General features: G+C 42.5%; 1 pseudogene; it reads left to right on the top strand.

Moving 5' to 3' along the window:
• The first annotated feature begins 14,414 nt into the window (after nt 1-14,414).
• LOC134482732 (GTP-binding protein 4-like) lies at nt 14,415-21,815 on the top strand (annotated as a pseudogene).
• The last annotated feature ends 21 nt before the right edge of the window (nt 21,816-21,836 follow it).

Genomic DNA, 21,836 nt, shown 5'->3' with positions numbered 1-21,836 from the left:
CCACTGTGAACTTTGTAAATATCAAACTGTTGTAAAGGTTGAAGGGCTTCAATAGAGTGGCAAAAGGCAAATAAGAAACAAGGTTTTGGCCTGAGGGAATGACCGGATAAACAGTTCTCTGCACCCGAATCCCGTGGGAGGGAAAGCTAAACCTTCAGAGAGGCAGATACGCCTGGGAAACCAGAAGAGTCTACACTCGGCCCACATCTCTGACTCCATAGGAAAACACCAAACGCTATCTGGAACCCTGGTACTCGGAAGCTCCCGGAAAGGGCAGGATCTTCCTGAATGCCTCCGCCTTGGAGAGCTCATAAGCAACACCCCACGAGCAAACTTGAGCCTCGGGACCACAGGTAAGACAAACCTTCCAGCTCCAACTGACCTGCCTGGTGAACTCAAGACACAGGCCCACAGGAACAGCTGAAGACCTGTAGATAGGAAAAACTACACGCCCGAGAGCAGAACACTCTGTCCCCATAACTGGCTGAAAGAAAACAGGAAAACAGGTCTACAGCACTCCTGACACACAGGCTTATAGGACAGTCTAGCCAGTGTCAGAAATAGCAGAACAAAGTAACACTAGAGATAATCTGATGGCGAGAGGTAAGCGCAGGTACCCAAACAACAGAAACCAAGACTACATGGCATCATTGGAGCCCAATTCTCCCACCAAAGCAATCACAGAATATTGAAACACACGAGAAAAGCAAGATCTAGTTTCAAAATCATATTTGATCATGATGCTGGAGGACTTCAAGAAAGACATGAAGAACTCCCTTACAGAAACACAGGAAAACATAAATAAATAGTAGAAGTCTACAGAGAGGAATCACAAAAATCCCTGAAAGAATTCCAGGAAAATATAAACAAACAAATAGAAGCCTATAGAGAGGAATCACAAAAATCCCTGAAAGAATTCCAGGAAAACACAATCAAACAATTGAAGGAATTAAAAATGGAAATAGAAGCAATCAAGAAAGAACACATGGAAACAACCCTGGATATAGAAAACCAAAGGAAGAGACAAGGAGCCGTAGATACAAGCATCACAAACAGAATACAAGATATAGAAGAGAATCTCAGGAGCAGAAGATTCCATAGAAATCATCGACTCAACAGTCAAAGATAATGTAAAACGGAAAAAGCTACTGGTCCAAAACATACAGGAAATCCAGGACTCAATGAGAAGATCAAACCTAAGGATAATAGGTATAGAAGAGAGTGAAGACTCCCGGCTCAAAGGACCAGTAAATATATTCAACAAAATCATAGAAGAAAACGTCCCTAACCTAAAAAAAGAGATACCCGTAGGCATACAAGAAGCCTACAGAACTCCAAATAGATTGGACCAGAAAAGAAACACCTCCCGACACATAATAGTCAAAACACCAAATGCACAAAATAAAGAAAGAATACTAAAAGCAGTAAGGGAAAAAGGTCAAGTAACATATAAAGGCAGACCTATCAGAATCACACCAGACTTCTCGCCAGAGACTATGAAAGCCAGAAGATCCTGTACAGATGTCATACAGACCCTAAGAGAACACAAATGCCATCCCAGGTTACTGTATCCTGCAAAACTCTCTTTTTTTTTTTTGTTCTTTTTTTCGGAGCTGGGAACCGAACCCAGGGCCTTGCGCTTCCTAGGTAAGCGCTCTACCACTGAGCTAAATCCCCAACCCTTGCAAAACTTTCAATTAACATACATGGATAAACCAAGATATTCCATGACAAAACCAAATTTACACAATATCTTTCTACAAATCCAGCACTACAAAGGATAATAAATGGTAAAGCACAACATAAGGAGGCAAGCTACACCCTAGAAAAAGCAAGAAACTAATCGTCTTGGCAACAAAACAAAGAGAAGAAAAGCACAGAAACATAACCTCACATCCAAATATGAATATACCAGGAAGCAATAATCACTATTCCTTAATATCTCTCAACATCAATGGTCTCAATTCCCCAATAAAAAGACATAGATTAACAAACTGGATATGCAATGAGGACCCTGCATTCTGCTGCCTACAGGAAACACACCTCAGAGACAAAGACAGACACTACCTCAGAGTGAAAGGCTGGAAAACAACTTTCCAAGCAAATGGTCAGAAGAAGCAAGCTGGAGTAGCCATTCTAATATCAAATAAAATCCATTTTCAACTAAAAGTCATCAAAAAAGATAAGGAAGGACACTTCATATTCATCAAAGGAAAAATCCACCAAGATGAACTCTCAATCCTAAATATCTATGCCCCAAATACAAGGGCAACTACATACGTAAAAGAAATCTTACTAAAGCTCAAAACACACATTGCACCTCACACAATAATAGTAGGAGATTTCAACACCCCACTCTCATCAATGGACAGATCATTGAAACAGAAATTAAACAGAGAATTAGACAGACTAAGAGAAGTCATGAGCCAAATGGACTTAACAGATATTTATAAAACATTCTACCCTAAAGCAAAAGGATATACCTTCTTCTCAGCTCCTCATGGTACTTTCTCCAAAATTGACCATATAATTGGTCAAAAAACGGGCCTCAACAGGTACAGAAAGTTAGAAATAATCCCATGCATGCTATCGGACCACCACGGCCTAAAACTGGTCTTCAATAACAATAAGGGAAGAATGCCCACATATACGTGGAAATTAAACAATGCTCTACTCAATGATAACCTAGTCAAGGAAGAAATAAAGAAAGAAATTAAAAACTTCTTAGAATTTAATGAAAATGAAGGTACAACATACCCAAACTTATGGGACACAATGAAAGCTGTGCTAAGAGGAAAACTCATAGCGCTGAGTGCCTGCAGAAAGAAACAGGAAAGAGCATATGTCAGCAGCTTGACAGCAAACCTAAAAGCTCTAGAACAAAAAGAAGCAAACACACCCAGGAGGAGTAGAAGACAGGAAATAATCAAACTCAGAGCTGAAATCAACCAAGTAGAAACAAAAAGGACCATAGAAAGAATCAACAGAACCAAAAGTTGGTTCTTTGAGAAAATCAACAAGATAGATAAACCCTTAGCCAGACTAACGAGAGAACACATAGAGTGTGTACAAATTAACAAAATCAGAAATGAAAAGGGAGACATAACTACAGATTCAGAGGAAATTCAAAAAATCATCAGATCTTACTATAAAAACCTATATTCAACAAAACTTGAAAATCTTCAGGAAATGGACAATTTCCTAGACAGATACCAGGTACCGAAGTTAAATCAGGAACAGATAAACCAGGTAAACAACCCCATAACTCCTAAGGAAATAGAAGCAGTCATTAAAGGTCTCCCAACCAAAAAGAGCCCAGGTCCAGACGGGTTTAGTGCAGAATTCTATAAGACCTTCATAGAAGACCTCATACCAATATTATCCAAACTATTCCACAAAATTGAAACACATGGATCACTACCGAATTCCTTCTATGAAGCCACAATTACTCTTATACCTAAACCACGCAAAGACCCAACAAAGAAAGAGAACTTCAGACCAATTTCCCTTATGAATATCAACGCAAAAATACTCAATAAAATTCTGGCAAACCGAATCCAAGAGCCCATCAAAACAATCATCCACCATGATCAAGTAGGCTTCATCCCAGGCATGCAGGGATGGTTTAATATACGGAAAACCATCAACGTGATCCATTATATAAACAAACTGAAAGAACAGAACCACATGATCATTTCATTAGATGCTGAGAAAGCATTTGACAAAATTCAACACCCCTTCATGATAAAAGTCATGGAAAGAATAGGAATTCAAGGCCCATACCTAAACATAGTAAAAGCCATATACAGCAAACCAGTTGCTAACATTAAACTAAATGGAGAGAAACTTGAAGCAATCCCACTAAAATCAGGGACTAGACAAGGCTGCCCACTCTCTCCCTTATTCAATATAGTTCTTGAAGTTCTAGCCAGAGCAATCAGACAACAAAAGGAAGTCAAGGGGATACAGATCGGAAAAGAAGAAGTCAAAATATCACTATTTGCAGATGATATGATAGTATATTTAACTGATCCCAAAAGTTCCACCAGAGAACTACTAAAGCTGATAAACAACTTCAGCAAAGTGGCTGGGTATAAAATTAACTCAAATAAATCAGTAGCCTTCCTCTACACAAAAGAGAAACAAGCCGAGAAAGAAATTACGGAAGCGACACCCTTCATAATAGACCCAAATAATATAAAGTACCTCGGTGTGACTTTAACCAAGCAAGTAAAAGATCTGTACAATAAGAACTTCAAGACACTGAGGAAAGAAATTGAAGAAGACCTCAGAAGATGGAAAGATCTCCCATGCTCATGGATTGGCAGGATTAATATAGTAAAAATGGCCATTTTACCAAAAGCAATCTACAGATTCAATGCAATCCCCATCAAAATACCAATCCAATTCTTCAAAGAGTTAGACAGAACAATTTGCAAATTCATCTGGAATAACAAAAAACCCAGGATAGCTAAAGCTATCCTCAACAATAAAAGGACTTCAGGGGGAATCACTATCCCTGAACTCAAGCAGTATTACAGAGCAATAGTGATAAAAACTGCATGGTATTGGTACAGAGACAGACAGATAGACCAATGGAATAGAATTGAAGACCCAGAAATGAACCCACACACATATGGTCACTTGATTTTTGACAAAGGAGCCAAAACCATCCAATGGAAAAAAGATAGCATTTTCAGCAAATGGTGCTGGTTCAACTGGAGGGCAACATGTAGAAGAATGCAGAGCGATCCATGCTTATCACCCTGTACAAAGCTTAAGTCCAAGTGGATCAAGGACCTCCACATCAAACCAGACACACTCAAACTAATAGAAGAAAAACTAGGGAAGCATCTGGAACACATGGGCACTGGAAAAAATTTCCTGAACAAAACACCAATGGCTTATGCTCTAAGATCAAGAATCGACAAATGGGATCTCATAAAACTGCAAAGCTTCTGTAAGGCAAAGGACACTGTGGTTAGGACAAAATGGCAACCAACAGATTGGGAAAAGATCTTTAACAATCCTACAACAGATAGAGGCCTTATATCCAAAATATACAAAGAACTCAAGAAGTTAGACCGCAGGGAGACAAATAAGCCTATTAAAAAATGGGGTTCAGAGCTAAACAAAGAATTCACAGCTGAGGAATGCCGAATGGCTGAGAAACACCTAAATGTTCAACATCTTTAGTCATAAGCGAAATGCAAATCAAAACAACCCTGAGATTTCACCTCACGCCAGTGAGAATGGCTAAGATCAAAACCTCAGGTGACAGCAAATGCTGGCGAGGATGCAGAGAAAGAGGAACACTCCTCCATTGTTGGTGGGATTGCAGACTGGTACAACTATTCTGGAAATCAGTCTGGAGGTTCCTCAGAAAATTGGACATTGAACTGCCTGAGGATCCAGCTATACCTCTCTTGGGCATATACCCAAAAGATGCCCCAACATATAAAAAAGACACGTGCTCCACTATGTTCATCGCAGCCTTATTTATAATAGCCAGAAGCTGGAAAGAACCCAGATGCCCTTCAACAGAGGAATGGATACAGAAAATGTGGTACATCTACACAATGGAATATTACTCAGCTATCAAAAACAACGAGTCTATGAAATTCGTAGGCAAATGGTTGGAACTGGAAAATATCATCCTGAGTGAGTTAACCCAATCACAGAAAGACATACATGGTATGCACTCATTGATAAGTGGCTATTAGCCCAAATGCTTGAATTACCCTAGATGCCTAGAATAAATGAAACTCAAGACGGATGATTAAAATGTGAATGCTTCACTCCTTCTTTAAAAGGGGAACAAGAATACCCTTGGCAGAGAATAGAGAGGCAAAGATTAAAACAGAGACTGAAGGAACACCCATTCAGAGCCTGCCCCACATGTGGCCCATACATATACAGCCACCCAATTAGACAAGATGGATGAAGCAAAGAAGTGCAGACCGACAGGAGCCAGATGTAGATCGCTCCTGAGAGACACAGCCAGAATACAGCAAATACAGAGGCGAATGCCAGAAGCAAACCACTGAACTGAGAATAGGACCCCCGTTGAAGGAATCAGAGAAAGAACTGGAAGAGCTTGAAGGGGCTCAAGACCCCATATGTACAACAATGCCAAGCAACCAGAGCTTCCAGGGACTAAGCCACTACCTAAAGAGTATACATGGACTGACCCTGGACTCTGACCTCATAGGTAGCAATGAATATCCTAGTAAGAGCACCAGTGGAAGGGGAAGCCCTGGGTCCTGCTAAGACTGAACCCCCAGTGAACTAGACTTTTGGGGGAGGGCGGCAATGGGGGGAGGGGAGGAGGGGAACACCCATAAGGAAGGGGAGGGGGGAGGGGGATGTTTGCCCGGAAACCGGGAAAGGGAATAACACTTGAAATGTATATAAGAAATACTCAAGTTAATAAAAAAAATAAAAGAAATGCAGGGACAAAGATAGAACAGAGACTGAAGGAATAACTGACCAATAACTGGCCCAAATTGAGACCCATCCCGTGGGCAAGCATCAATCCTGACATGATTAATAAATACTCTGTTCTGCTTGCAGATAGGAGCCTAGCATCACTGTCCTCTGAGAGACTCCACCCAGCAGCTGACTCAGACAGATGCAGAGACCCACAGTCAAACATTAGAGCTGGGAGTTTCTTATGGAAGAGTTGAGGGAAGGACTGAGGGATACACAGGAAGACCAACAGAGTTAACTAACCTGGACCTTTGGGGCTCTCACAGACTGAACCACCAACCAAAGAGCACATACACGGGCTGGACCTAGGCCTTCCTGCACATATGTAGCAGATGTGTAGTTGGGTAGTTCAGTCTTCATGGGAGTCCACCAAAACCTGGAGCAGAGGCTCTCCCTAAATCTGTTGCCTGTCTATGGAATTCGTTCCCCAACTGGTCTGCCTTGTTTGACCTTAGTGGGAGAGAATGCATCTAGCTCTGCAGAGACCTGATGTGCCAGGGTTGGGGGATACCTACAGGGGGCCCTACCCTCTCAGGGAAAGGGGAGAGGGAGGGGAGAGACTCCATGGGGGTGGAGCTGGGAGGAAGCAATTGGGTTGTAGAATGAATGAATGAATAAATGAATGAATAATAAATATTCAAAAAAAGACACGTGCTCCACTATGTTCATAGCAGCCTTATTTATTCTTTTTTTTTTTTTTTCGGAGCTGGGGACCAAACCCAGGGCCTTGCGCTTCCTAGGCAAGCGCTCTACCACTGAGCTAAATCCCCAACCGGCAGCCTTATTTATAATAGCCAGAAGCTTGGAAAACCCCAGATGCCTTCAACAGAGGAATGGATACAGAAAATGTGGTACATCTACACAATGGAATATTACTCAGCTATGAAAAACAATGACTTTATGAAATTCATAGGCTAATGGATGGAACTGGAAAATATCATCCTGAGTGAGGTAACCCAATCACAGAAAAACACACATGGTATATACTTATTGATAAGTGGCTATTAGCCCAAATGCTTGAATTACCCTAGATTCATAGAACACATGAACTCAAGACGGATGATCAAAATGTGAATGCTTCACTCCTTCTTTAAAAGGGGAACAAGAATACCCTTGGCAGGGAATAGAGAGGCAAAGATTAAAACAGACACAGAAGGAACACCCATTCAGAGCCGGCCCCACATGTGGCCTATACATATACAGCCACCCAATTAGACAATATTGATGAAGCAAAGAAGTGCAGGCTGACAGGAGCCGGATGTAGATCGCTCCTGAGAGACACAGCCAGAATACAGCAAATACAGAGGCGAATGCCAGCAGCAAACCACTGAACTGAGAACAGGACCCCCATTGAAGGAATCAGAGAAAGAACTGGAAGAGCTTAAAGGGGCTTGAGACCCCATATGAACAACAATGCCAAGCAACCAGAGCTTCCAGGGACTAAGCCACTACCTAAACACTATACATGGACTGACCCTGGACTCTGACCTCATAGGTAGCAGTGAATATACTAGTAAGATCACCAGTGGAAGGGGAAGCCCTGGGTTCTACTAAGACTGAACCCCCAGTGAATGTGATTGTTGAGGGGGAGGGTGGCAATTTGGAGAGGATGGGGAGGGGAACACCCATACAGAAGGGGAGGGGGAGAGGTTAGGGGGATGGTGGCCTGGAAACCGGGAAAGGAAATAACACTCGAAATGTAAATAAGAAATACTCAATTTAATAAAGCCAAAAAAAAAGTAAAAAAAAAAAAAAAGATGAAGAAGCCAAGTCTTTAGGAGGTGGGAGAGTTTGTCAGTTTTGATAGCCATGTGAAAAAAAGGCTCATTTCTCCCAGGGCCAATGTCTCTTCAGTGGACTCTGCAGGGTTTCCTTAGATGCCTGCATCTGTTCTTTTGAGACAGGCAGGGTCTCTCTAGTCAGGGTGACCTTAGCTCACTCACTGTAGTCACTCTAGTTTTACACTCATGGCAGTTACAGATGAGAGCCACCATACCAGCTCCTGTATTGGGTTTTTGTCTTATTAAAAAATAAGTACTTTTTCTCCTTGTTCCTTTGGTTATTGTGGGCAGTTTTCAATGTTGCATTTTACACACTAGTTTTGTTAGAACTGTTTTGGATGTAGGAGAGTGACTCTGGGACAGCCGAGACACTTTGGAGTGAGTGTACTTCGGTTAATGAAGCCTGGTTGTTAGGTTGTAGATACTCCAGGGATTTCGGATCATCCTTTGGAGGATCGGAACACCATTGAGATGCAGGCCATCACAGCCCTGGCCCAGTTCTGTATGTGTTGGATTTGTCTGAGCAGTGTGGACATGGGTTGAAGGAGCAATTAGAACTCTTCCAGAATATCAGACCCCTGTTTATCAACAAGGTAAGTGTGCTAACTAATGCTTAATTTACGTAGTAGCACCTTCTCACTCATAGGTAATGGGTTCCAAGACCACTGAAGCCATTCTATGTTCATTCACCACAGATGTTAGTGATGTGACAACTTACATAAACCTGGTTGCCTGGTAGCACAGACAGTAGTAAGCCAGACAAAGGGATGATCTGTGTCCTGGTGGGAATGCAGCACTAAGACAAGACTTCATTGCACTGCTTAGGATGGAGCACATTTTATTTACAAGTTGTTTATTTATAGAACTTTCCACTTGGTGTTTTATACCAGTAATTGATTTCAGCTTGGGTCAGAGAAATGGCAGGAAGCAAAGGCATGGACAAGGAGAGGGACTACATGATTCTATACATTATTCTATACATTATCCTATACATGATTCTATACATGATTCTATACATTATTCTATACATGATTCTATACATGATTCTACACGTGATTCTATACATGATTCTATACATGATTCTATACATGATTCTATACATGATTCTATAGTGTAAAAGTAGTAACTTCTTTTCTTCCTTGCTAGCCTCTTATTGTTGTACCAAACAAATGTGATGTGAAGAGAATAGCTGACTTTCTGAAGGAGATCAGGTAAGTCACTGATACATTAATTATGTATACTTTCTTTTAAAGTAGCTGTGAGTCCTTAGACCGTCCTTTAGAAAGATTTTTAGTGCTCCCAGATCAGGTTTCTATTCGAGAACTAAGATGATCCTCAGTGGTTTAGTGGTAGGACATTAAAGCTGGAGTGTAGGTTCCTGACTCCTGCTCTGTGTCCAGTCTGTAGGAACGCCTGTGTTCTGGGGTTGCTACACTAAACCACTGGGAAATGTGCTTCCCTAGAAAAGGACTGCTTTTAAATTGGTACCCAAGGGGAAGCCAGGTACCTCAAGTCATGTGTACTTTTATCTTTTCCAGGCCTTAGGCTATGAAATGTTCTAGGGAAGTATTTCCCACAAGTTTCTCTTTAGAACGAGTGTAAATATGGCTTACTTTATTACATAGTGGAATCTGTAGCTAAGTAAGTTTGCAAGTGAGTAAGGGAGAACACCTTCTAAGTTCAGTGTCTGCCAGCATTATCCATGAGGTAGGCTGCATTGGTAGTCAAAAATTTTCAAACAGTTTAACCCTTTTAGTAGACAGTTTTCAGGATAAATGCTTTGAGAGACAGGTACTTGAACAGTGCTCTCACTGCCATCCCTGAGTAGAAGTTCCCTTCATGTTTACCTGTAGCTTGTCAGAAATTAATACCCTAGGGCTCATAGACTCCTCATCCAACCCCCTGGGGTATGGAGCAGTATGAGTTTGCACAGGTGACAAGTGCACACTGAAAGAGCTGTCTGGATATATCTTTATATCTTTTGTCATGTTTAAACCAAGGTGGATGGTTCCTGAGTGGAAGGGACTTCTGTCCATGGGAAGCATTAGTTTGTCCTAAGTTGTCTTCTTAGGGCAGAACACAGCAAGTTTGGGGTTTTTTTTTTCAACTACTTACTTATTTAAAGACAGGACTAATGTAGGTTAGGATGGCCTTGAACTCTTTATCCTCCCGTCTGCTCATTCCAGCTGGCAGGATCGTATATTCTTTAAATTACTAATTATCTAACTGATGTCAGAGAATCAGTTTATTTTAAAAAGCAGAGAAACAAAAACTCTTTATATCTTATAAATAATCTTAATTTGTCAGTCCATATGGCATTGAAGAGAGGAGGAGGCGGGAAGGGAGTGGGTAGAGCCAGGAAGGCTTACAAGTGAAACAAACTGGTCAGGTGCTCAGGCTTTGGGGTCAGCTCAGGTCCAGCTTTACTACTCAGCAATGTGGTAGGAAAGGGAGTCACCCTGCGGAGCCCCACATGTCTGGCTAGTGAAGGTACTGCCTGGATAATTGGTCACTGACCAGCTGTTAGTAGAGAGCTGACATCACTGTAGGTTATCTTTCTGGTCTCTGATTCTCTCTAGTGAAAACAGTGCCTACCCAGCAGTCGTTGGTGTTACAGGAATTGGGAAGTGGATGCTGTAGAAATGTACAGCTTGCTTAGGGCTTGCACTGTAGAGCCTGTCCTTCAACATTGGTGTGTTGTCACATCGTAGTAACAGTCAACAGTTATCACATGACTGGGGGCTCAGTGACTGCCTTACACCCTGGGTCACAGTGACTGCCTTACACCCTGGGTCACAGTGACTGTTTTACACCCCGGGTCATTCGTTGTTAAGTGACAGGATTTGTGCTCAGAGACCCTAGCTTTCGCTGAAATCATGCTCTACACCCTTGATAATAGAAGTTGACCTTGTTCATGGGAACTTTTAGTGTCTATTAGAAGTTGGTCCCCCGTCTCTAAGCTAGAGAGAGGTTTGTAGTTGTAAACATTTGAGAAGAGCATATTGCGTCCCTTCTTTAGAGTCTTAGTGATTCACAAAATGAAACAGCAAATATTTTTGTATTTTCTGAAGAATTCTCTTGGGCTATTATAGCAGAAACTTTAAAATAAGGAATAGCATTGAAAACGTCTTTTGAAAAGTTGGTCCTGTCTTCATGAGGAACTGTGCTTCAGAAATCCCAGCAGGGAGACTGAGGCAGAAGCTAGCTTGTATTACATGGTGTATGTGTTCTAGGCCAGCCTGAACTACGAATCCAGGGTCTGCCTTCTTAAAACAAAACAATAAAAGTTGGTCATCCTCTTCTTTTGCATTTTTCCTCCTGAGAAATTGCATCTTGAGTTTGTGGATATAGGTCAGTGGGAGCTTGCTTGTAGCTGAGTTTAACCCCTAGTGCTGGGAGTTGGGGAGTAGGGGAAATCTTACAGAGTATTCCACAGAGCTTCTGACTTTGATTCGGTTTGATTCTGTGGGGGTTTGTTTGTTTGTTTAATTTTTGAGGCAACATTTTTCTCTGTAGCTTTGACTGTCGTAGAGCCTCACTTTAAACCAGGCTGGCCTTGAACTCAGAGATCCATCTGGCTCTGCTGTTCCACTTATGTATTTATTTATTTATTTTTAATTATATAAGATTGTTGTAGAAATTAACTTAAAACTGTTCTTAGAGTTAAAAACAAATCATAGTTGTTGAGCAAATAGTGTTTGCAACCTCCATTCACAAAACATTAATGCATGTTGCCCTTCTTTTCTTTGTATTCCAGAAAATATTTCTAGACTTGCAGGCTGAAGGATTTCCTGTCATCGAGACCAGCACCCTGACTGAGGAAGGTGTCATTCAAGTTAAAACGGAGGTTGGTGCTTTCTTAACTCAGGGCTAGTGTTTTTGTCTGAGAACGGTCAGTTATGGGAAACTGTTTGCATTTTGGGAATTACTAACACTGGAAATAATTTAGGTTGGGTTTTTGTTTTTGTGTTTGTTTTTGTTTTCCTTGAATACGATTAGTTGTTTAAATTGTTAGGTGAACCTTTGGGGAACCTAGTTACCTGCTGAAAGAAAATATGTAGGAAGTTCCATACTGGGTTGTGAACCTGTGGATGAGTGGAGGACTTGATTCTTCCTTGCAGTGTGAGGCTGGGGACTGGCCTCAATGGCTTTGTGACTCTTATTTTTCTACTTTCTTAGGCTTGTGATAGGCTTTTGGCTCACCGAGTAGAAACGAAAATGAAAGGAAATAAAGTGAATGAGGTTCTGAACAGATTGCACTTAGCTGTGCCCAACAAGAGAGATGACAAGGTAAGGCAAGGCCGCCCTTCTTCGCAGGCTTCAGTTTGTGTTGCTGTGCTGGGCCGGTGGCCGCTTGGCACGTGCCTCTTCCTGGTGTTGCCCAGAGTCACACTCGGGTTTCACTTTTTCATTCCTGGTGAAGTCACACGTGCCTGTGGGAGGGATGAAGTAAAGAAGAGTTCTGTGCACCTACTTCTCCCTGTCACAGTCTGCGTTGTAACTTGTTGTTTGTCCCTTAGAAGTAGCTTGGGTGCAATTGTCACACGTCCCCATCCCCCCTGTTTTTTAAATTGAGCCAGTGGAAGCATATTTTTATGTTTTTCTGCCATTATAAGCAGTCTACATCTTTATAGATGTGTTCCTACAAATAAATCTGTATTTTAGGATATAAGTTCCTAAAAGTTGTTTTCTTTATCACTTTTTTCCTTGCCTGCTTTGTAAATATGTACACAGTGTGCATTCCTGGTGTCTGTGGAGGTCCAGAGACAGCATCAGATCCCCTGAAGTCATAGTTAGCGGTGAGCCGCTTGACTCCTGAGTCCTGTGAACTGAACTAGGTCCTCCGCAGGAACAACCTGCAGATTTTCTTAACCACTGAACTATCTCTCCAGCCCCTCTTTATTTTATTGTTGTTTTTAAACATCTCAAAAACCCTGCACATTTTCATTACATTAGCATTAGTGCTCTTTCGTAGTTATTAGATTGTGGGTTCTAGAGAACTGGCGACATTATTTCTAAAATACTTTAGTGTCATTTTTCTCTGTATTTTCATATTTTTGTTTCTGTTTGCTTTCTTTTTTCTTCTGAATAGAGTTTTGTGTGTGCTCAATTTAGTTTTTCCTGAGGGAGGTGTGGTTTACTACTTGTTTCATGGAGTGGTCATTGTTCTCAACTAATTAATGAATTTAATGCTGTTGAATTCTAAACATACTTAGGTTTATGTCTGTTTCTCATTCTACTGTTTTCCTGTGTGTTTTTCTTATAAGTTTTATGATAATTTTTGTTTTTTTTTTCCAAATGAACTATAGAATCAATTTTGGTGGTTGCCTGGTCTCTTTTACCTACCTCACTCCCCAGAATGCACTTTATTTTAATTGGTGTGGGTTGTTTTGTGTTTCCCTTGCAGACTGCCTTTGTGTGTGTGTGTGTGTTTGGTTCCTTTAAGTTTCTTTCATACTCGGGAAGGCATTTCACATACTTTAAACAATGTCTTCTTAGGAGAGACCCCCTTTAATCCCAGAAGGAGTGGTAGCTTGTCGGAAGAGAATGGAGATCGCAGAGCCCAAGAAGAAGAGGGTAGGTTACTGGACCTCTTTGTCCGAGTTTCTTATGAACAGGGACAGAAGGCCTGCCTATGCACCAGAAAAAGTGATGCTGGGTGGTGGTCTTAGCCATGTGAAGCCTCCTTGGTACAGGAGATGCAAATTGAGTGTGCCCAGGGTTTGGCCCTGTAAGATTCAGGGACACAGTGGTGAATCCTTAGCATATGATTGACTGGAGCTTTTCAGTTGATGTCGTAGTTCAGTGAACAAAGTCCATGAGACACGTAGTCCCCAGGTGGGCAAAACAGCCCTCCTGATAAACATAGATGTGCAAAAGGTCAGAGGCTGCTTCATCGGGAAGGAGGCTGCAAAGCATCTGGGGACATAAAGCTAAGTCAAACTTTTGGGGCTTTCTTTTCAGGAATGAGATCTTGAGTTGGAAATGGGAGATGATTATATTTTGGATCTTCAGAATAAGTAAGGTGTTCTGGAGTGTCAGTTGTATGAAAAGTGTTTCAGAAAAGAAAGGAACTCAGTGAGTGAAAGTCTTCCAGTGAGTTTATTGGTTTATAAACTTTTACTTTTTTCTTTTTTTTTTAATATTTATTTATTATATATGAGTCCACTCAAGATGTCCTCACACACACACAGAAGAGGGCATCAGATCCCATTACAGATGGCTGTGAGCTACCATGTGGTTGCTGGGAATTGAACTCAGGACTTCTGTAAGAGTAGTCAGTTCTCTTAACCACTGAGCCATCCCTCCAGCCCCCAAGATTTTACTTTTTTGAAGATTAGAAGTTGCAGACTTACAGAGCTGTGTATAAATAATGTCCTGTTGTTTCAGATGAAAGGATTCTTTTTCTGTAGTATTTGGAAGTTGGACACACGGGTCAGTATTGTTCTTGTTAAGAGTAAGTTAAGGGTGTTGAACACAGCTGTTTTGTTAGGCTGTAAAGTGGTTTTACTTATAAAGGGATTATCCAGAGTAGTCATCTTGATGACACAGTACTTGAAGATTTGAGAAACTACCATAAACATAACTCCTTTTTCCTTTCAATATTAGAATACTGGGACTTAATGAATTCATCTGAGAAGTATGATAAGATACCAGAGATTTGGGAAGGCCACAATGTTGCTGATTATATCGATCCTGCTATCATGAAGGTCTGCAATGCTTTTTAAATTACTTGCCCCACTTTGATGAGACTAGAAGAATTTCACCAACTTTTACTCCTTCCTTGTTCTCCTTTTGTTCTATGCCCTCAGACATCTTTTTCACCCTGTTTTTGCTCTCTTGGAGACATCACTTCTCAAATCAAAGGACATTAATTATTCTTTTTCTGTGTGGTCCTGGTGGCGCCCAGCCTTCCCCACCGAGCTGCAGTGGCCCCATCATTTTGCTTGTGTTGATGTCCAGTGTGGAGATCCATCCTGTCCCTGGTTCCATCCTCTCTCTGGAACATCTTCTGAGTCTTCTCAGACAACCTCCTGTAGTCTTTTGCTAGTTTAGCAAGTGACAGCGAATTAACAAGAAAATTCAGTCCATGGGGTATGAGCTCTGATTTACAGATTTCTCTGTCTCACTGACCTTTTTATGTTTGGTTCCTTCTAATCTGGAAGGGGGGATTGACCTCAGTGCCTTTCTTAGACACATTCCCACAGAGAGCTGGCCCACCGCCGACCTCTCTCCTGCTGGGGCACCTATCCTTTGCATGCTTTTTCATAGCGCGTCAATGTTTACACGATTATCTTCCCATTTATCTATGTTTCTGTGTGTGTGCGTGTGCGTGTTTGTGTGCGTTGCTGGGGAGTGAACCCAGGATCTTGTGCTTGTGAGCTTTGTCACCTCGCTGCATCCCCAACCTCTGTGCATTTAAAGTTTCACTTTGTCACCAGTGCAGTTGTGCTTAGTATGGTATTTGAGAAGATGAATGGGGGTTTGTACAGATTATTTTGTGTATCTGCTGGGGACACTAGGGAATGAGGGAAGGGGTCCCTCATTATCTTTAAAGATGAAATGCAATTGGCAGAAAACAGTGCATACGTTGGTCATGCTGTCTCTTTGGCCTTCATAAATCCTCTTTCCCATGAGATTAACTGTACACGTGGGCCCCGGTTGTGACGAGACCACACAGCATTCTCATACCTTCAGGAATTTGAGGAAACATGATTCCTGTAAATATGTCGCTGCACTTACTTCCCTGCAGGGTTTCCTTCTTAACTTCATGATTCTTTTTAAAGAAATTAGAAGAGTTGGAAAAGGAAGAAGAGCTCAGAACAGCTGCTGGGGAGTATGACAGTGAGTCTGAGAGTGAAGACGAGGAAATGGTGGAAATCCACAGCTGGCAAAACAAATTAGAGAGAAGAAGTTGAAAATTCTACAGTCCAAAGAAAAGAACACACAGGGACCCCGGATGCCCCGGACTGCTAAGAAGGTTAGTCTGGAGCACCGCAGAGCCAAGTCCAGGCTTGCATGCTGGATCCTGTGTAATCTGCCATGAGAGCCAGACTTCACTGCCTGGGATGTCAGGTGCGGCACACCCGGGCGTTCGCAGGGTCTTTGCTCTGGGCTGCAACTTCTCTCCATGCATTGCAGCTCCAGGTGCATCCCTGCTGCAGACTGAGTCATTGCTGCCGTGATGTGAGTTAAACCGAAACCTGATGATGGCCAAGGATGTTAGGTAGTTGTTAAAGAGGGTCTCAGGTAGTCCGGGCTAGCCTTGAGCCTGTAGCCAAGGAGTTCCTTCCCGACTCCTGCTCCATAGGTGCCAGGAGTACAGCCGTGTGCCAGTGTGCATTTTTGTTACCTAAGTTTTCTATTGATTGAGACTCCTAAATCCACAAGGCAGCTCGCCAGCCCCTGATGCTGCTGAGCATAGGAGCATCGCTCTCCAGGTGTGAATGGACCCTGAGCACCACTTGGCTTTGTGTCGGGATGTCATTGTCTTTACTTTTGTTCTTGTTGGAACTACCTCTGTGTCCATAGCCTTCCTGAAAGCTGAGGTCAGGGAGTGAGTGGCAGGTTCCCAAAAGGGACAGATACTGGGCAGTTAAAGTATAATGGAGGTGGGGGTTGGAGGTGGGGGGTTGGCGTTGTAGATTCCACAATGGACGCTCCTGGTTTGAAAATACTGTTTTCATGTGCTTGGGCGGCCACTAATATTCACAGACGTGTTGTTTCTCCTGGTGCTTAGTTGTCTGTGAGAAGACACTCTGGTTCACGAGTCTGTCTTCCCTCAGCTGTAGTGCCTTCTCTAGTCCATGCAGCAATTCTCTCACCCCGAGAACATAGCAGTCTTGCCATGGCTTCTGTGTAGCAAGTGCACTGTTTGTTTTTGTGGGGTGTAATTGAACTGTCCAGAAACTGAAGTTATCCCAACTGGCAACAAGCATTTACAGTAGGTAATAGTCACTGTACAGCTATACTCTGAAGACCCGGAGCAGGAACAAACTCAGTCTCTCCTGCTGTATGCTGACACGTGGATCCTTTATTTGACTCCGGCTGGGTGAGAGAAATCTCCCCCATCAAGCCATCAATCAGCCCTGCACTGACTCTGTTGGGTATCCCTCAGTTAATTCACATCTCACACTGTCTCCCTGCCTGAAGGGGGCATCAAGACCGTAAGGCTGAGAGTTTCCTTGCACCAGGCTAGCCCCACTTGCAGGTTATGGGGCAGGGCCTCTAGAGCTCAACTCTCTAATTACAGAGTGTGGTTCCCCTGATCCTGTCTTTGAGTTTGCATAATTTACTAGAGTACCTCACAATTGGGAAAACATTCCCTTTTGTTGATTACATTTGCCAGTTCATCGTAAAGTGTATTTTAAAATTTAAGAGATGAAGGCAGTGAAGTGCTGAATGAGGGCAATCTGAAGGGACCTTCAGTCCTGGGCCATGTGACCCCTCTTAGCACATGGCTGGGTGTTTCTCATTTTCCTGTATGCTAGGCATCTAGAGTCACTTCAAACTCTGTTCTTTTAGGTTTTTATTAAAGCTTTTTGTATAAACATACTTGGATCCTGGACTGTAAATGTGTGATGGGCAAGCTTCTAAACTAATGCTAACAGACTACGTCTGTCCGCCCAGCCTCTTTAGGCCTTTCTGTGCTACATACCTGTGCGCCTCTGAAACAGGGTCTTGAGTTTGCTGCCACAGGGTAATCAGACCTGGCCTGCTCCCGTACAGAAAGGCGGGGGAAGGGGAACGGACATTTTTAAGTTCTGTCGTCTGCCTTGGAGAGGACATTATATATAATATTACATGTAATGGTGCAAGACTGTAGCATGTCCTTCCATAGAGACATAGTTGGTGCAGCTTTCTATTTCTTAGGAAGAAAATGGAGCATGTGTAAAGGGGGCAGAAGATGAGAGAAACCGAGAGACGGACTGACTGACTGACTCTTGTGTATGGCCTGAAGTCCATAGTTAAAAAGACTCAACTTTACCCCAGGTAGCCTCTGGAACCAGGGACTAAAGGCCAGATGCTCTAGTCTTTTCTGTTCCAGTCCTGAGGAAAGGATGAGGGCTGCGGGCTGGCATCCAGTAACCGAGAGCAGAGCACGTGTCTACCACTTCTCTGTCCAGCACAGCTTCACCTGTGTTTTTCCTCTCTCTCTCTCTCTCTCTCTCTCTCTCTCTCTCTCTCTCTCTCTCTCCTTTTCTTTTAAAATTAAATTTCAACAGACATTTTACTTAAAACAAGTTATCTTCCCTCCCCTCCCCACCTTCTCAGGTTCAACGGGCAGATTTAGAGAATGAGATGCGTAGTCTTGGCGTGGACATGGATGATAAAGACAATGTAAGTCTGGAGGGGCAGTGTGGTTTCAGATGATCCGTGCTTTTGTTGTTTTGAGACGTTCATTGTCTTGCTGTGTCGCCCAGCCTGCCTTCAAACTCAGTCTTTCCCTGCCTCTAGTTCTCCAGTGCTGGTGGCAGGCATGTGCTGCCAAACCCTTCCCACAGTCAGTTTGCTTAACGATGCGGGTACCTTCTGAGAAATCTGTCACTAGGTGATCTGCTAATGTAAATGTCATGGCATGCACATGATATACATAATGTAGCTGGTGCATATGCCTACTGCCTCAGCTGTTTGGAGTGGGAGGTTAAAACCTCAGCATACATCATGTGAACTGTGGACCAAAGCCATTGCCATCACTGCTTGTGATTGATGTTATCCAGTAAAGAACATTAGTGCACAGGATGTGCAAGAGCTGCGGCCTAAGAGCACCATCTTACTCACCACCAGCATGGGTGCTGAGCTGGACATTCCTGAAGCCTTGTCAGGAGACACAGGAGAGCATAGCACTGCGTCTGACCCTTAACCCCTGGCTTCAGACCAGAGCCCGCGAGTAAGCTGCAGTAGGCCTTCCAGAGTCTTTCACTTGCGAGTGATATTGTCTTTAAGAGCTCGTCTGTTTTCTCTTCTTGTTGGACTAATTTCGATTGTTACCAAGAGCACTGTTTGTTTTCCAGGCCCACTATGCAGTCCAGGCCAGAAGATCTCGGAGTGTCACCAGGAAAAGAAAACGAGAAGAGTCTGTTCCTCCCTCTTCCATAGCCCGCAGTCGCAGTCGGAGTTGCTCTAAAACGCCACGTGATGTTTCTGGTCTTCGGGATGTCAAGGTTTGTTTCGTTGATCTGGGACAAAAGAAAATAAGAACCTTCAGGGGTGTTTATAGAACCTCCAGCAAGCACCAGCCATTACTTGAGGAGGGTTGTGATTAAGAGATTAGCTGTTCATCCTATCTTCTACTTTGTAGCATCCTTTGGAGAGGAACTTGGACCAGAAGCAGTTGGATCCCCTGGATAGGTGTTCTGGCAAACCATTCTGAACCCCTTGACATGGCAGATAGACAGACATGGCCTCATAAAGTATGGATAGTCTAGGCTTAGGTCCCAACTGTTTGCAAAATACTAGGAAGAGGCCCCATTTCCAGTGAGGAAGTAGGCTGGGAAAACTTGGTTCATTTTCCTCATTAGGGGAATTGTTATCTCTTCAAGGTGGTAGCTTGTCACTATGGTATAATTTGTAATGTCTTTTTCAAAGGTGCAATAGTTGCTTAAAATCTCACTGAAATTTCTTTTTGAGAAAAAACTTTTTTTTTACTATTTTGAAAATTCAAATATAAGAGAAAACTTATGTAAACTAGCAGGTTCTCTAATAGAAGGCTGAAGTTTTCATTTCAGATGTCATTTCTATCTGGAAGTCTAGGAAGTGAGTGTTGAGTTGAGGTAGTGTTTTACTATGACTCCTAAGCGGCCTGAGAGTCCAGACTGCTCCATGTTCACCCGGGAGTAAGATTACACTATTGGTCTATGGGTTTCAATACTGGCATTGACATGAGTCAGAAGGTTCAGACCATGGAAGTCTGAACAGATGCTCTTGTAGTCTACTAACGGAAGAAAGGTCCAAGGCTTCCTCGCGTAGTCACTGAGCTCAGATACTCTTATAGTCTATAACTGTAGAAAGGTCCAAGGCTTCCTCACGTAGTCACTGAGCTCAGATGCTCTTGTAGTGTATGACTGTAGAAAGGCTCAAGGCTTCCTCATGTAGTCACTGAGCTCAGATGCTCTTATAGTGTATAACTGTAGAAAGGTTCAAGGCTTCCTCACGTAGTCATTGAGCTCCTGCAGATAGTGTGGTGGTCTGAGAACCCGGTGACTGAGACAACTGGGTCTTGATGGTTCCTTCTGACTTTGGTAAAATGGTTCCCAGGTAATTACAATGCAGGACAGAAATGTGGTTTTCATTGTTGTGTGTTCTCCTGTGTAGATGGTGAAGAAAGCCAAGACCATGATGAAGAAAGCCCAGAAGAAGATGAATCGCTTGGGGAAGAAGGGGGAAGCAGATAGGCATGTGTTTGATATGAAGCCCAAGCACCTACTCTCTGGGAAGAGGAAAGCTGGTAAAAAGGACAGGAGATAATGTCCTCTTCAGTCGGAGTAGTTTAACTAGACCCGTGATTATTTCTGAGTGTGTGATGGTGTGTTTTATAGAATTTGGGATCAACATCTGTTAACCAAAGAAACGATGGAAATGACTTTTAAATGCTTGTTGCTGTGCTGAAAACTGGTAAAGCCGAGTAAGCGTGTGGTGCCGTGGCCCTGTGCAGTCAGATGTTACCTGCAGAGCGCTCTGTACTGGATGACGCGCTTCTTTCACAGCCAAGGGACTCATTTTGCAGAAAAGATGTATTGGTGTAAGGAGGCTGCTTTGGTGGGGGAAAACTTTTGTAGTAGATCTTTTGACACCCAAAATACCTATTTTTGTTAAGAAAGTATTCCTGCTGGGAGGTCTTACATTTAGCGTGTATCAGAACTTAAACTACAGTCTTAAATTATTTTCTGCATCTGTAGTACAATGCATCATTGTAACTTCAAACATTTTATCCAAAGTAAACATCCAGCAAAAACATAGTTTTGATTATTTACATTTAGTTTGCTTTAATTGCAAGTCTCTTGATAGCCAAAAGGAAGGGGCAGGGAATAGGACTTTGCTTAGAGCAAAAATAGGTTTTTAAAGGGAATAAGTGCCTGGATATGTCTTCTTTCACTAACAACTGCTGGATTAAGATTGGTGTCCTAGAAAGTAAAGAAACATTGATGAGAGGGATCCCAGTGTGGCTGGAACTACACCACAGATCAGAAGACAGCCTTCCCACTGTCAGCGCTTCCTGTCAGTGTGACCGCTTCTGACCTGTATCGGAAACCAGTGATGTATACATGTATTATATTCTCTATCCTAAATCATATGGACTCTTTGAGACTTTTTTAAAAAATAGTTTTATTTGTCTTGGATATGTCATGTATTTGCATTTCAAATGTTATCCCCTTTCTCCCCTCTTCCATCCCCCTCCCCAGCTTCTATGAGGGTGCTCCCACTCCCACCCACCCACTCCAACCTCAACACCCGAGACTTCTTATATTGGCTTTAGTTGTCTGATGACATTTGATGTCTTGATCTATTTTTTTATGTGTAGATGATTAAAGTCTATAATCATTAGTATGACTAATACCTTGATTA

This window comes from Rattus norvegicus, chromosome 17, assembly GCF_036323735.1.
Source record: "Rattus norvegicus strain BN/NHsdMcwi chromosome 17, GRCr8, whole genome shotgun sequence".
Classification (NCBI taxonomy): Eukaryota; Metazoa; Chordata; class Mammalia; order Rodentia; family Muridae; genus Rattus; species Rattus norvegicus.
The sequence above is the reverse complement of the archived record's forward strand: the minus strand, read 5'-3'. Positions and strand labels throughout refer to the sequence as shown.